At 39.6% G+C, this 12352-nt stretch overlaps 1 pseudogene across 1 annotated transcript; it reads left to right on the forward strand.

Moving 5' to 3' along the window:
• Positions 1–495: 495 nt before the first annotated feature.
• LOC143861125 (transcription factor MTB1 pseudogene) lies at positions 496–3644 on the forward strand (annotated as a pseudogene). Its single transcript, XR_013239896.1, has 2 exons — positions 496–3008; positions 3172–3644. The product of XR_013239896.1 is annotated as a transcription factor MTB1 pseudogene (transcript).
• The last annotated feature ends 8708 nt before the right edge of the window (positions 3645–12352 follow it).

The raw sequence follows: 12352 nt of genomic DNA on the forward strand, positions 1-12352 counted from the left end.
GAAGATTTTACATGGTGTAAGTGTAAGCCCCTACAATCTAGAGTATTGTATGGCTTAAAAGCATCGGCTCGGCTTGGCTCGGCTTCTAGTTCACCAGTCTTCTCGCATAATTGACAATTTTGTAGATTGTACTGTCAAGTGGCATGTAAGGTGTACTGTATACAAAATCCGTGCCGACCCCAGAACTAACTAAGAGTTACATTTTAACCCTCCGGTTAAAGATCTAGGTTTAGGATTTGTTTGAAGCACCTCTCTTTTTTCCCGTGATTTTACTTTACCAGATTAGGGCTTTCTCTCTGTGTCTGCCCCCAACATACCCTTCCTTTGTTTTTCTCTTTCTCGAACCAACCAACCAACCAACCAACCAAATTAAAGACAGAGAGAAAGGTTTCTTACCAGATTGTCGATTGCTTCCCGGCAAAATCTCCCAGATTCTTCACTCGGTAGTTACAGTGTTTCAGCTATAATCGTTTCTCTTCGGTTTCTAGGTGCGTATGCTCTTCGGATTCTAAACAGTGAGATTTTTCCTTATGTTTTTTTTATATATCTGGGTCTCTAACTAGGATCAGAGCTTGTAAGATCTGACTAATTAGGAGAAGTTTCGGATTCTAGATCAATTTTGCTTGAGGTATGAAGAAGAGAATCCGAGGAATCGTGTAGATTTTCCTTAACTTTTTTGTTGTTTGTTTATCCTTTCCTTTGTTAATTTGTTTGTGTCTTGGTTGTGGATTAAAGATCTAGTATTGTAGTTTTAGTGGATGGGCGGGGGAATATTTTTTTTTGGCCGGATGGGGAGGGAGGAAAACCCTAGAGTAGCTGTTAAACTTGTGGTTTTGTGATTTTTAGGGTTAGGGGTTTGTTTGTTTGTGCTTTTTTTTAAGAAAAAAAAAAATTTGTTGGAGTGGGAGAGGTGAGGATAGAGATGGGAACGGGTCGATTTTGGAACGATGAGGATAAAGCTGTGGTCATGGCCGTTATGGGTCCTCAGGCTTTCGATTACCTGACTAGGAGCAAAGTTTCTTCAGACGGTCTTTTGACGGCTGTAGGTAGTGATGGAAATCTTCAGAACAAGCTGTCTGAGCTCGTTGAGGGCTCGAATTCATTCAATTTGGGTTGGAATTATGCCATCTTTTGGCAGATTTCAAGGTCTAAATCGGGCGATTTGGTTCTCGGTTGGGGAGATGGGTATTGCAGAGAGCCCAGAGAAGGAGAGGAATCTTTGAATCAGGTCCGGAATCTCCGGTCTGAGGATGATACCCAGCAAAAGATGAGGAAAAGGGTCCTTCAGAAGCTCCATACGTTCTTTGGGGGATCCGACGAGGAAAGCTATGCTTTTGGGTTGGATAGGGTCACTGATACAGAGATGTTCTTTCTTGCATCCATGTACTTCTCCTTCCCAAGGGGTGAAGGTGCCCCTGGTAGGGCTTTTGTTTCAGGGAAGCACCTGTGGATATCAGATGTAATGAGACTGCCAACTGATCACTGTGTTCGGTCTTATCTTGCAAGGACCGCACGGATCCAGACTGCTGTCCTCATTCCCACAGATAGGGGTGTCATCGAATTGGGGTCGTTGAAATCTATACAGGAGAATTTAGAAGTTGTGAAGACCGTGAGGTTCGCCTTCTCGGCAGTCTCGTCCCCACCTGTCCCAATGAAGGGAGTGGCACCTGTGTCTGTGGTGAGTGCGTCTATCATAAATGAGAAGAAAGAAGAGAATACCTCTGTCTCTGGTTTTGGGTCCGGTGGCGAGCGTGTGGAGGAATACCCAAAGATTTTCGGGCAAGATTTGAATCCGGGTCGATCTCAGATTAATGAGAAGCTCGTTGTCGCGAAGGTGGAGGAGAGGCCGTGGGACATGTACCCAAATGGTGGCAGCCGAATGCCATTTTTGCACAATAGGAGGGGTCTTAATAGTTTGAACTGGAACCAGATCCATAATGCAAAAGCAGGGGCTGAGGTTTATGGTTCTCATAATCAGCTGAGTAACCCCCAAAAATTCAACAACGGTATCACGGTGATTGGTAACGATGCAGTAGATTCATCCCATCGATCATACAATCACAGTAATGGGGTTAGGGAGGATCCTCGGCTCAATCAATTTTCGGTTCAGAAGCAGCAACAGAGGCAAATTGATTTTGCTGGAACAAGTTCAAGAGGTTCCGGTATCTCACGTCCAAGTCCAGCAGAGTCAGAACACTCAGATGTTGAGGCTTCATGCAAGGACGACCGATTGGGTCAAGCTGATGAACGGAGACCGAGGAAGAGAGGGCGGAAGCCTGCAAATGGAAGAGAGGAGCCTCTAAACCATGTCGAAGCGGAGCGCCAGAGACGTGAGAAGCTCAACCAGCGTTTCTATGCATTGAGAGCCGTGGTGCCCAACATCTCCAAAATGGACAAGGCATCCTTGCTCGGAGATGCCATCACCTACATTACCGAGCTTCAGAAGAAGCTCAAAGACATGGAGTCAGAGAAGGAGAAGTTTGGGAGTGCATCTAGAGATGTAGTTTCTGAAGGCAATTCTGGGGAGAATCAGAAGCGGTTTCAGTCTCCAGATATCGACATCCAAGCAGTACAGGACGAAGTTATTGTCCGGGTGAGTTGCCCATTGGATACCCATCCTGTTTCTAAAGTCATCCACGCATTCAAAGAGGCACAGATCACTGTGGTGGAGTCCAAGATCTCTGCTGGCAATGATACTATATTTCACACATTCGTTGTTAAGTCTCAAGGATCGGAACCGTTGACGAAGGAGAAGCTGATTGCTGCATTGACTCGCGAGTCTACTGCCTTATAAAGATTTTGATAGGGATAAATTTCTGTTGGAAGACTTTGCTGAGGTTTTGATATGCGGCAAAGGAATCTAGTACAAGGGGTTAGATAAGATAGGCAAAAAATACTATGTAGATTGACCGAGAAGCTGCCATGACTGTAAACATCTGTTGCTGTTTATAAGTATATATTTACACGAAGTCTGAGGAACTGTTCCAGCAAGGATTATTAATTAACCTGTAAGTCTTTTTGTATTTCTTTCTTGCAATTAGTGGATTGCTTTTACAGTTAGAATAATCTTGCAATTTTGTTATTAGGGTTTAACCTTCTTCTCTCTTGTGTGGACTTCTTTCCGTAATTTTTTTTTCCTGTGTTAATTCAGTGACAATTATTTTTTCTCAGGTGCATTGTTTAACTACCATTCGTTGCTTACAACTGTTGTGAGTTGAGACAGATCAGACATTCTGGCAAGACAGTGAACCTTTCTCTGCATCATAATTACATGTTCATGTTGTTGAGTTCAGTTATTCTGCCTGAACACGTCTCCTCTCGCAACAGACTTATGACTAAAAGGTATTTGTTTCAAGGCAACTATGGACTTGGATACTTTTGAAGGTAATGGATTCCTCTTGCATCAGAAAGTTCTTGTATGCAATTATGCAACGGTCATGTTGGTATTATTTTTCTACATTTGTTGGAGAAATATTGATAGAGTGTACATAAATATATGCTGAGAAATCTATTTAAGTTACGGTGGATTTTAAGAATGCTCCTGATTTTGTTTAATTCTGTACCTTTACTCCTGATTTTGTTTATTTATGTACCTTCGTCAATGACTTTTTATTGCAACGCATTTACCCTTGTCCAGTGTTTAATTGTTAACTTTATCAGTTGGGTTGTTCCTTCTCTTCTTCTTTTTTCTTTTTTTTTTTTGAAGGAAAATCAATTGGGTGGTTGTCGTTTTATGTGGTTTACGACAATTTCATATTTATATTTTAATTAGCATTCAATGAATTAGCACCAACCAGGAATGAGTAACAACAGGGAGCAGACAATTGGTTTTTGGGGTTACCAGACGTAATGTAAGGGAGTGGAATGGTGGTTCTTGACTACTCGTGGGTGGTCATGTGGGTACTGGTTTGAAGCAAAATCATCTTAGATTTCAATTCACTCGACCAGTGGTGTCGATGTCCTTCAGCTTTTTTTATTAGAAAAGGAACAGTGAAGTGGAATGATCATTTCACATTGTCTCTAGCTGGATATACTCTCTGAGAATGGGCTTTTTGTTAAGCCAGGAATCTTGATTATCTGGCATGGATGTGTTCTCGAAACCCTTTTTACAGGATTTTGTGCCTCAAACAAAATTTTCCAGTTACATTTCATTATACGTTATTTGGCCTTCACTCCTAATACCTGATGCGTAGTACAAGTTTGTCAAATATGACTACATGGTACGTGGTACAAGTTTGCAAATGAATGAGATCACCTCGGAACACTTAGGAGGGTTTAGTCCTGGGGGATTTTAAGACCCCAATGGACTTTAACAAATTGTCCATGACTCTTTGGGGACTTGGACATTAATGTGCGGACACTTGGATTCCGGGGACTCTAGCAAGGACTTTTTAGAGTCACACAGGCATTAAGATCGCATGTTTGCCATCAGCACATACATGAATTTGAAGACCTAGAGCTTTAATAATCAATTTTTAATATGATCCTGTGGATTTGTGGGCCAGATAGATAAGATTTTACACAAATTAAAGAATTGAGATGGGTTTGGGGAAAAAGAACAATAGCTCTCGTCCAAAAAAAATCCATGTATGCCAGCGGGTCTTGTTCTTACACAAGAAAAGAGATATCAAAAACCATCTCTAACCCACACAGATTTACAGAGAGGGTTAAAAGATAGGCAAATACAGATCAAGGGAGGGAAATGAAAAGCAAAATAGCCATGTTTTCTGAAAACCCAAAATCCTTATGGGAGAGGGAGAGGGAAAATGAAAAGCAAAACAGCCATACTTTCTCCAAATCCCAAACTCTCTCAAACCTAAAAACAGACATTAAAAAGAGAACCAAAGAAACAAGAAAAATCACTGAAAATGGGTTTTGGCTTTGAAAAATGGCTAGGGAGGGAGGGAGATGTAAAATGGGTTGCACAAGGAAAAGCACACTACAACAGATTAGGAGAATATCATTTGGTAAGTGGGTTCGTTTTCAACAACCTATAGCAAGAACTCTTCTCAAGAAGGGGGAAAATTTTCAACTTCAATCTGTCTCTAAAACCCAAAACCCTAGATAGAAATTTTATTGAAAAAGGGAGGGCAAAAGGAGAGAGAGAGAGAGAGAGAGAGAGAGAGAGAGAGAGTTGCTTGATATGTGGATGTCGTTGTAGAGGAGAGAGGCGAAACAACGAAGGAAGGAAGAAAGACAGACGAGCGTGACTTTTTAAAGTTACACCTATTTGAGGCGAACTCAGCGCTTACACTTTCACGTGTATCCGTGAACATTAAGTCCCCGCCAATGCAAAAATCCCTGTTTTTAAGAGACTTGTGACTAACGCTGTATTTTAGAGTTCTTGAAAAAAGGCGCTCCCGACTAACGCGTAACTCGTCAAGTCCGCCAAAAACCACGTAAATCCCGCCCGACTAACCCTCCCTTAGGGGCCGTTTGGATATGCGGATTTCAGAATCCAGGTTTTTAGTTTGAAAACAGTGTAAAAGAGGGTTCATGATCAAGCTGTTATGCTGTCCTGACAACGTTTTTTTGGATTTTACGTGAGAAATTCAGGTTTTAAAAATCTCTCCAGCATCCTAAGATTTCTAAAACCTGGAAATATGGGAGGATCTGCTACTTTCTTGCTGACGGAAAGAAGGGCGAGAAGTAAAAAACGAGTCAAAAACGACGGCTGGTCCGCCTGTTCTTGTCTCTTAACTACAATTTTGAAGAAATCCCGGATTCTAAATTCTGCGTATCCAAACGGCCCTTATTAGAATCCAGGTTTTTAGTTTGAAAACAGTGTAAAAGAGGATTCATGATCAAGCAGCTGTATGATGTCCTGACAGCGTTTCTTGGATATTAAGTGAGAAATTCCGGTTTGAAAAATCTCTCCTGCATCCTGAGATTTCTAAAACCTGGAAATATGGGAGGATCTGCCCTCTTGCTGTTGGAAAGAAGGGAGAGAAGTCAAAAACGACGGCTGGTCTGCTTCTTCTCGTCTCTTGGCTACAATTTTGAAGAAATCCCGGATTCTAAAATCCGCGAATCCAAACAGCCCCTTAGTGTTTGGTTTGACGATGGAGAGTGAAACAGTTGAATGTTTCTCATCTCTCTACAGGCAATTTGTCTCCAGATTCTGAAATGACTCACTACTAGGGGCGTAGCTACATGTAGCATAAGGGGGGCAGTTGCCCCTCTTGAATTGGGCCAAATCCTTAATATGCCCAACTTAATTGGGCCCAGCCCCCTTTAAAATTTGAAGGCCTGCCGTCCTTATGTATAAGCATGTATAAGAATGCCCCCCTTATGCATAAATCCTGGCTCCGCCACTGCTCACTACAATATTTAGATGTGTGTTGTGGGGGGAGTCCTGCCAAGACAAATTCTTCTATCATTTACTTCCCCATCTGTCATTGAAACCTATTTACTTTTTAGTGATCATCTTGCAGCATAGTCCAGAAATGTGTTTCTACGTCCAACCATTATCCTCTTTGTTTATCTGGTTTGCCAATTAAGATCAAAGCTGAAATAAAACCTATGCTTTTACCCAGGCAACTCCGAAAGTGGTGCCCTTTTTTTCCAACGCTTCAATTGTATGTCTAAAAGCACACTCTTTCATGCAGAGAGTACGCACAGGTTGGAATAAGGATTAGTTCTATTTCCTAAACACATCGGTAGAGTTGGAACATAATGCATGGAGATCATATGGATATCGTTCTACAGATTTATGCACAGCTTACCATTTAAAATGCTGCTTCGACGAACCTGATGGTTGTTGATTTGAAAATCTTCGTGGTCCATCTGGCTTTTGTATACCTATATAGAGAACAAATGGGTCCTAAAGATCTGTAAACAATTGAACTCTAGTATAGTTTTGTGGATGGATAACGAACTGCGTTCGATCATAATACCTCCCGTGCGTAGAGGATTGATTATTCGGAAGAATCTCACAGTAGTAAGCCCCCTCTTCTTGTACCAAAATGGAGGTCTAATTTGAATGACAAGGTACAACATTACATTTGACAACTAAGTGCAGACCAACTATCAGGTCCATACCGACCAAAAAAATCCTATCAGGTAATTGAGAAAGATTACACAAAGGGGTTTCAATCCAGCTCCCTATCAGTAAGGGCCCTCAAAAAGTCCACACACAAGAGATTCAATCGAGCTTGTAATTCAAGCACTCCTCTGCCTTCATTGTTCAATCTTTCATTTCTTGTTTGGCATCTCCTTGCCTCACGGCAACTAATTCTTATCAAGATTTATCAACATAAAAGCTTGAATTTCATCTTGTCACTGTTCGTGCAAGCCAAGGTGAAGCGAAGTTGGAAGTTTTAGTGACAATTTTTTATTCTTCACTCCTCTGGTAAGTTCTTCTAGGCTGCTATCCTTTGGGAAATCAATTCCTTAAGAATTCACTGGAAAAGACAAAGAACAAAATAAAAATATAATACATCTGATGTGTGAGTATTGCTTGCAGAATTCTGTTAATTTTCCTTGTTGAATACATGAACTGGGTGTAATATCTCTAGATCTGGTTGAGATAGACTCCCAATTTGATCTAAATCCGGAGAAGAATCGACTCAAACCTCTTTGAGTTTCCTGGAAACAAAATCTGCGACAATCCGAGCGATTCCACCGCATCAAAAGTGGTATCAGAGCTGCATCAAAAAAATCTTGAGGGAGTTGTTGTTAATGTGTGAAGAGGTTATCTGTTCATTTCTATTCTCGGTTACCATATCATTATTCTAAAAAAAATTAGGGAGATGATTTTTTCGCCCCTTAGGATTATACACCTCCCTTTTAAGGTGAATTCTGGGCAGACTTCAACATTTTTTGACATCAAATCACGTTACAAGGGGGTGTATTATCCTACAGTGGGGGGAGAGAAAATTTTCACCCAAAAGTTAAATCAATGTTTAGTTTAAGATAAATCCCATTTAAGGAAAACACTTCCAAGATGGTATTTCGTTCGGAAAACAAAGACAACATAAGTGAAAATGGCCAACGATTTGATCATTTTCAGTGTTTTTTTGAATTTGTTGAAGTTTCGGGCTCACTTCGTAGTCTTCTTGGGCACGTATCATAACATAGGGTTTTTCGTCTTTTTCACAAAACATATTTCCCTTTTGCTAACAGCCCTCTCCATTTTCCAACCATAGATAGCAAAACATGATTCTGCAATTAAATGGGACGGCGAAAATTCGAGTTTAATACGGTTTTTGTTATAAAAAAAAACGTAATAAAAACGGAAAACAAAAAAATGCATTTAAAATTTTGTAATTTACAAAATATAGTAGGTGTAATGTTGGAAAGTTGGCCAAAAAAATGTCTTTAAGACCTTTGAAACATGTTTTAAATGTTTTTAAACAGAGTTTTAAACGGCAAAGTATTAAAATAAGTTTTAAACGCCATGTTTTTTAATAAAAAGACGTCATTTTTGCTCAGTATGGTCTCAATGCCTTAAGAAATGGTGAATCAAATACGTCTCCATATATGGGGACACTAGAGTGAATCTAGTCTCTCTTTTTTTGACAAAACGGATTTCGTTTTGCTAGCAATGCTCAATCTAATTTAAGATTGGCCCATGGATTAATAGTCCAAATTACGCAAATGTAGGGTTGTGCATGGCCAATCACAAACATTTCAGGGAAGCTTCCGCGGCAAGCGCCTTTGGTAGAGTTAAACTGGTTTCCTTATGTTGAAGATTTGCATCTGCTACAATTGCCACCTTTTTAAAAAGCCATAGAAACACTAAAAACCACAGACTAAATTCTTTTGGAAGAGGCGTGAAGTTACCCCTTATGCACTTATCAACCTTTGAATTCATGCATGCCATTTGTGAACATTGATTTTTACCCTAACAACTACAATTCCTGTACTCAAGTATGTGAGGTGTGGCAACTTTAGTATCTTTAGACAAAAGCAGAGGTGGTGGAACTCAGATTGAGCTTGTTTATAACAAGCTAATATGTAATTTTTTTTATGAGAAGGCTTATGTAATTATTAGTTCCCGTTATCTCTTCATATGTGAGTTTGCATTATGAATATAATGAGTATGTTGTAGATGATATAACTATTGTTGCAGTCGACCCCTCCCTTTCTGAAATAACCCAAATACCCCAAACAAAATCCGTCCAAAGGATTGTGGTGTTTTGTCCTAAATTGAGTTAAAGCCCAACAAGAAGGTCTCTTGGTAGAAATCTAGCTAAAAGAACGTTTCGTAGCTTAAGTAAATTAGGGTTTTCTATTCAACCTAAATCAGGACTCTTATTATGTATATAAATACTCTTTAAAAGCCAAAATCCTACAAAACTTTTACCCAAGAGAAAAACATGTGGAACTTTGGAGTTTAGCGAGAGAGAAAAAGTTGTTTTTACCCGGGAGGTATGTGGAGTTTAACTTAATTTTCTTGTTTTGATCTTTAAAAAAAGAGGAAGTCTAAACGGAAAGAAGCCCTTGCAAAAAAGAGGTGAACGGGCTCCCCCATTGGCTGCAAATCACCATCATGTTTGACTTTTCGGCAGTTATTAATACATGATGGTGATGTGCAGCCAATGGGAGAGCCCTTTCACCTCTTTTTTGCAAGGGCTCCCTTCGGTCTAGAATTCCTCTTAAAAAAATCCCTAAATCGGTAGTTATTACTTGTAATAAAGGGCAAACAAGATTTGGGTTTTAGATTTGTAAAGTAATTAAGAAATTGATGAATGACCAAGCCAACCAATAAGTTTTCTTGAAATTCTTGGGTTTGGATGGGAATTTAGGGATTGAAATTCACAAATCTAGAAATGATCTTGAAAGTTTTATGTGGTTCATCAAGGAAAAAATCAGTTTTCATGTAAGCGAGTAGTGGAGATAGATTTTAGGGTAAAAAGGGTTTTGAAAATTCATTTTCTCTAAAGAACTTGAGAATCTTTTAGTGTTATTTGAACCCAAATCCTTTTTAGATTGTCCAGATAGTCCATAGCTAGAGACTAATCTGAAAGAGAAGTTAAGAGCGGACGTTCCAAGGGGAGATGATGTCAAATCGACAAAACTTCATGAGGAGGTGGTGCCTAGACAGGAGAGTCCTAAAAATCCAAAGGAACGGAGTCCATGGAAAACTGGTGTTCATGAGACAAAAACAGTTGAAGAGATGAGACCATCTCAACTACAGGAATATGATGTTGAAGTGATCAAGCCTAAAAGATCCTCGCGAATACGGAAGCCAAATCCAAAGTTTGCAGAAGTTGCATATGAAGAAATGCCAGGTGGTGAAGTCAGTATTGTGGAACCGACAACTTTGAAGAAGTTTGCAAAAGAACTTCGCATGACCTGTAGAGAGTCAGCGTTGGGAGGGACTGTTGAGAGTCATCGCCGACTCTTTACTGTGCCAGAGGGGACGGGCCTGCACGACGAGGTGCGGTGCGGGCCCCCCATGAGTAGATGTATTCTAGTTAAACTAGGAATCCTAATTTGTTAGGATTTTAAGTAGGAGGCTGAAACCGTGTGGTTGGTTTTTAATAGTTAGGAGACTTTGAGCCTTATTAGAAGTCTTTTTGTGTTGTTAGAGTTATAATTGTATTAGGATTATTATTTTATGCTTTTAAAAAGAAGCTAGTGCAAAGACGATAATAGAGAGAGAAGTGCAATACGTTTGCAGACAGAGAGAGTGACAGAGTCTTCTCGAGATGAGTATGAGAAGTGAGTATATTATTTTTGAATATTATATTGAATAGAAATTCATTCACTCTCTCTTGTAATTTGTGTTTGGTGGTTTGCTTCTTTACTTTTGATCTTGATTTGTATTAAACAAATGATATCAAGGCTTGTTGCTTTTATCTTGATTTTCTACATTGAAAGGCTAATTAAGATTAATTAGTATTTTAGTTGTATTTTGAGAAAGAAATAAGGATTTTCGGATAATTTTTGTGTAACAAAAAGAGCCAAATCGAACGAGTCTCAGAACCCGGAGTGGGATCTGGACAGTCAACCAAGCATGCTCAGTCGACCGACCCGAACCCCCCTTGGGTAATGCAGTTTGTGTTGCGGATTCGGGTTTCGGCCCTTGCTTTAGACTTTTAGGAGATTGTAAAAACCTTTAATTTGTTCTAAAAGGATTACCATCTCTCTAAATTGAGATTACATGATTGATTAGGTGATTTGGGTGATTCAACTTGAGGGTTCAAGTGACGAAAATTGAATGAAAGTATTGGTACGTAACTTGTGCTTCCATGTAGGAGTTGAGCTACATATAAATCCTGATTTATAAACCATGTTTGTGAACTGATATACATGATCTGAACTGATAAATTGTTGTTTAGTAAAAGCATGTTTCAGCATGGTAAAATAGATGAAAACCTGGATCAAGTACGATGTTGTTTGCTCGTGTTTTGTTGCATAAAATTTGCAAGTTGATTTATGTCTCTGTGATTTGTTGGATTATTGTTATATGTAAATCTCATTTGATTTATGTCTCTGTGATCTGTTGGATTCTCGTTACAAGTAAATCTCAAGTTGTCCGTGTTTTATAACATGATTGTGATTAGCCCATGGAAATATAGAAGGGTCCTATATAGGATTGATGCTATGTGCACAGACACTAGTATAGCTATGTTGTAGTATCCCGACCTTAACCGGTTGGTGGGTGATAACTAGTGATAACAGGTGCGTAGTCATGAAAGATCGGTCTTTTTGCCTCCATAATCCATAGTGGGTGCGTGTTTATTGGAGAGTTCCCATTGTATCGTTTTTGCCTCCGTAGTGAGTGCCTGTTTGTGGGAGAGTTCCCATGGTAACTTTGACATCCTTTTTGCCTTCATAGTGAGTGCACGTTTATGGGAGAGTTCCCATGGTACCTTTGATATAGTTTTTGCCTCCTTAGTGAGTGTGCGTTTGTGACCATGACTACGTGTGGCCGATCGATGACCCTGCAGGTAGGAGATTTGAAGCTGGTGTTTCTTGTAGCCTCTCATTATGGGATGTGACTCTGGCCATAGCTATATCTAGTGGATAGAGTATTGTTACATGTTTTGTATCATGATTTTGTCGTTGTGTACTTGATGCATTCTATGTGGAATCCTTATTACGTATTGAGTGTAAAAGCTCATTCCATGTTGTGTTATATTTGTACAGATAATGATGAATTGCTAAAGGTCTTACGGGGTTTGGCAGTGAGGAATTCGTCGGCATTAGATAGTTTATTTACAGTTTAGTAGTCAATTAGGGATTTATTTCTTTAAAAAGACATTTATTTTATGTAGTTGGTAAGGATTCCTTTTATAGTTGCGATTGGATTTATAGCTTTGGCTCATGGATTCATAGTGATGAGAAGTTTATGGATTTCATTTGGTTAATTACACGCTTTATTGCTGGTTGCTCTGAAGGC

Source organism: Tasmannia lanceolata, unplaced genomic scaffold (assembly GCF_043159265.1).
Source record: "Tasmannia lanceolata isolate RefF3 unplaced genomic scaffold, GAP_Taslan_0.1 ptg000037l, whole genome shotgun sequence".
In the NCBI taxonomy this organism is placed as follows: Eukaryota; Viridiplantae; Streptophyta; class Magnoliopsida; order Canellales; family Winteraceae; genus Tasmannia; species Tasmannia lanceolata.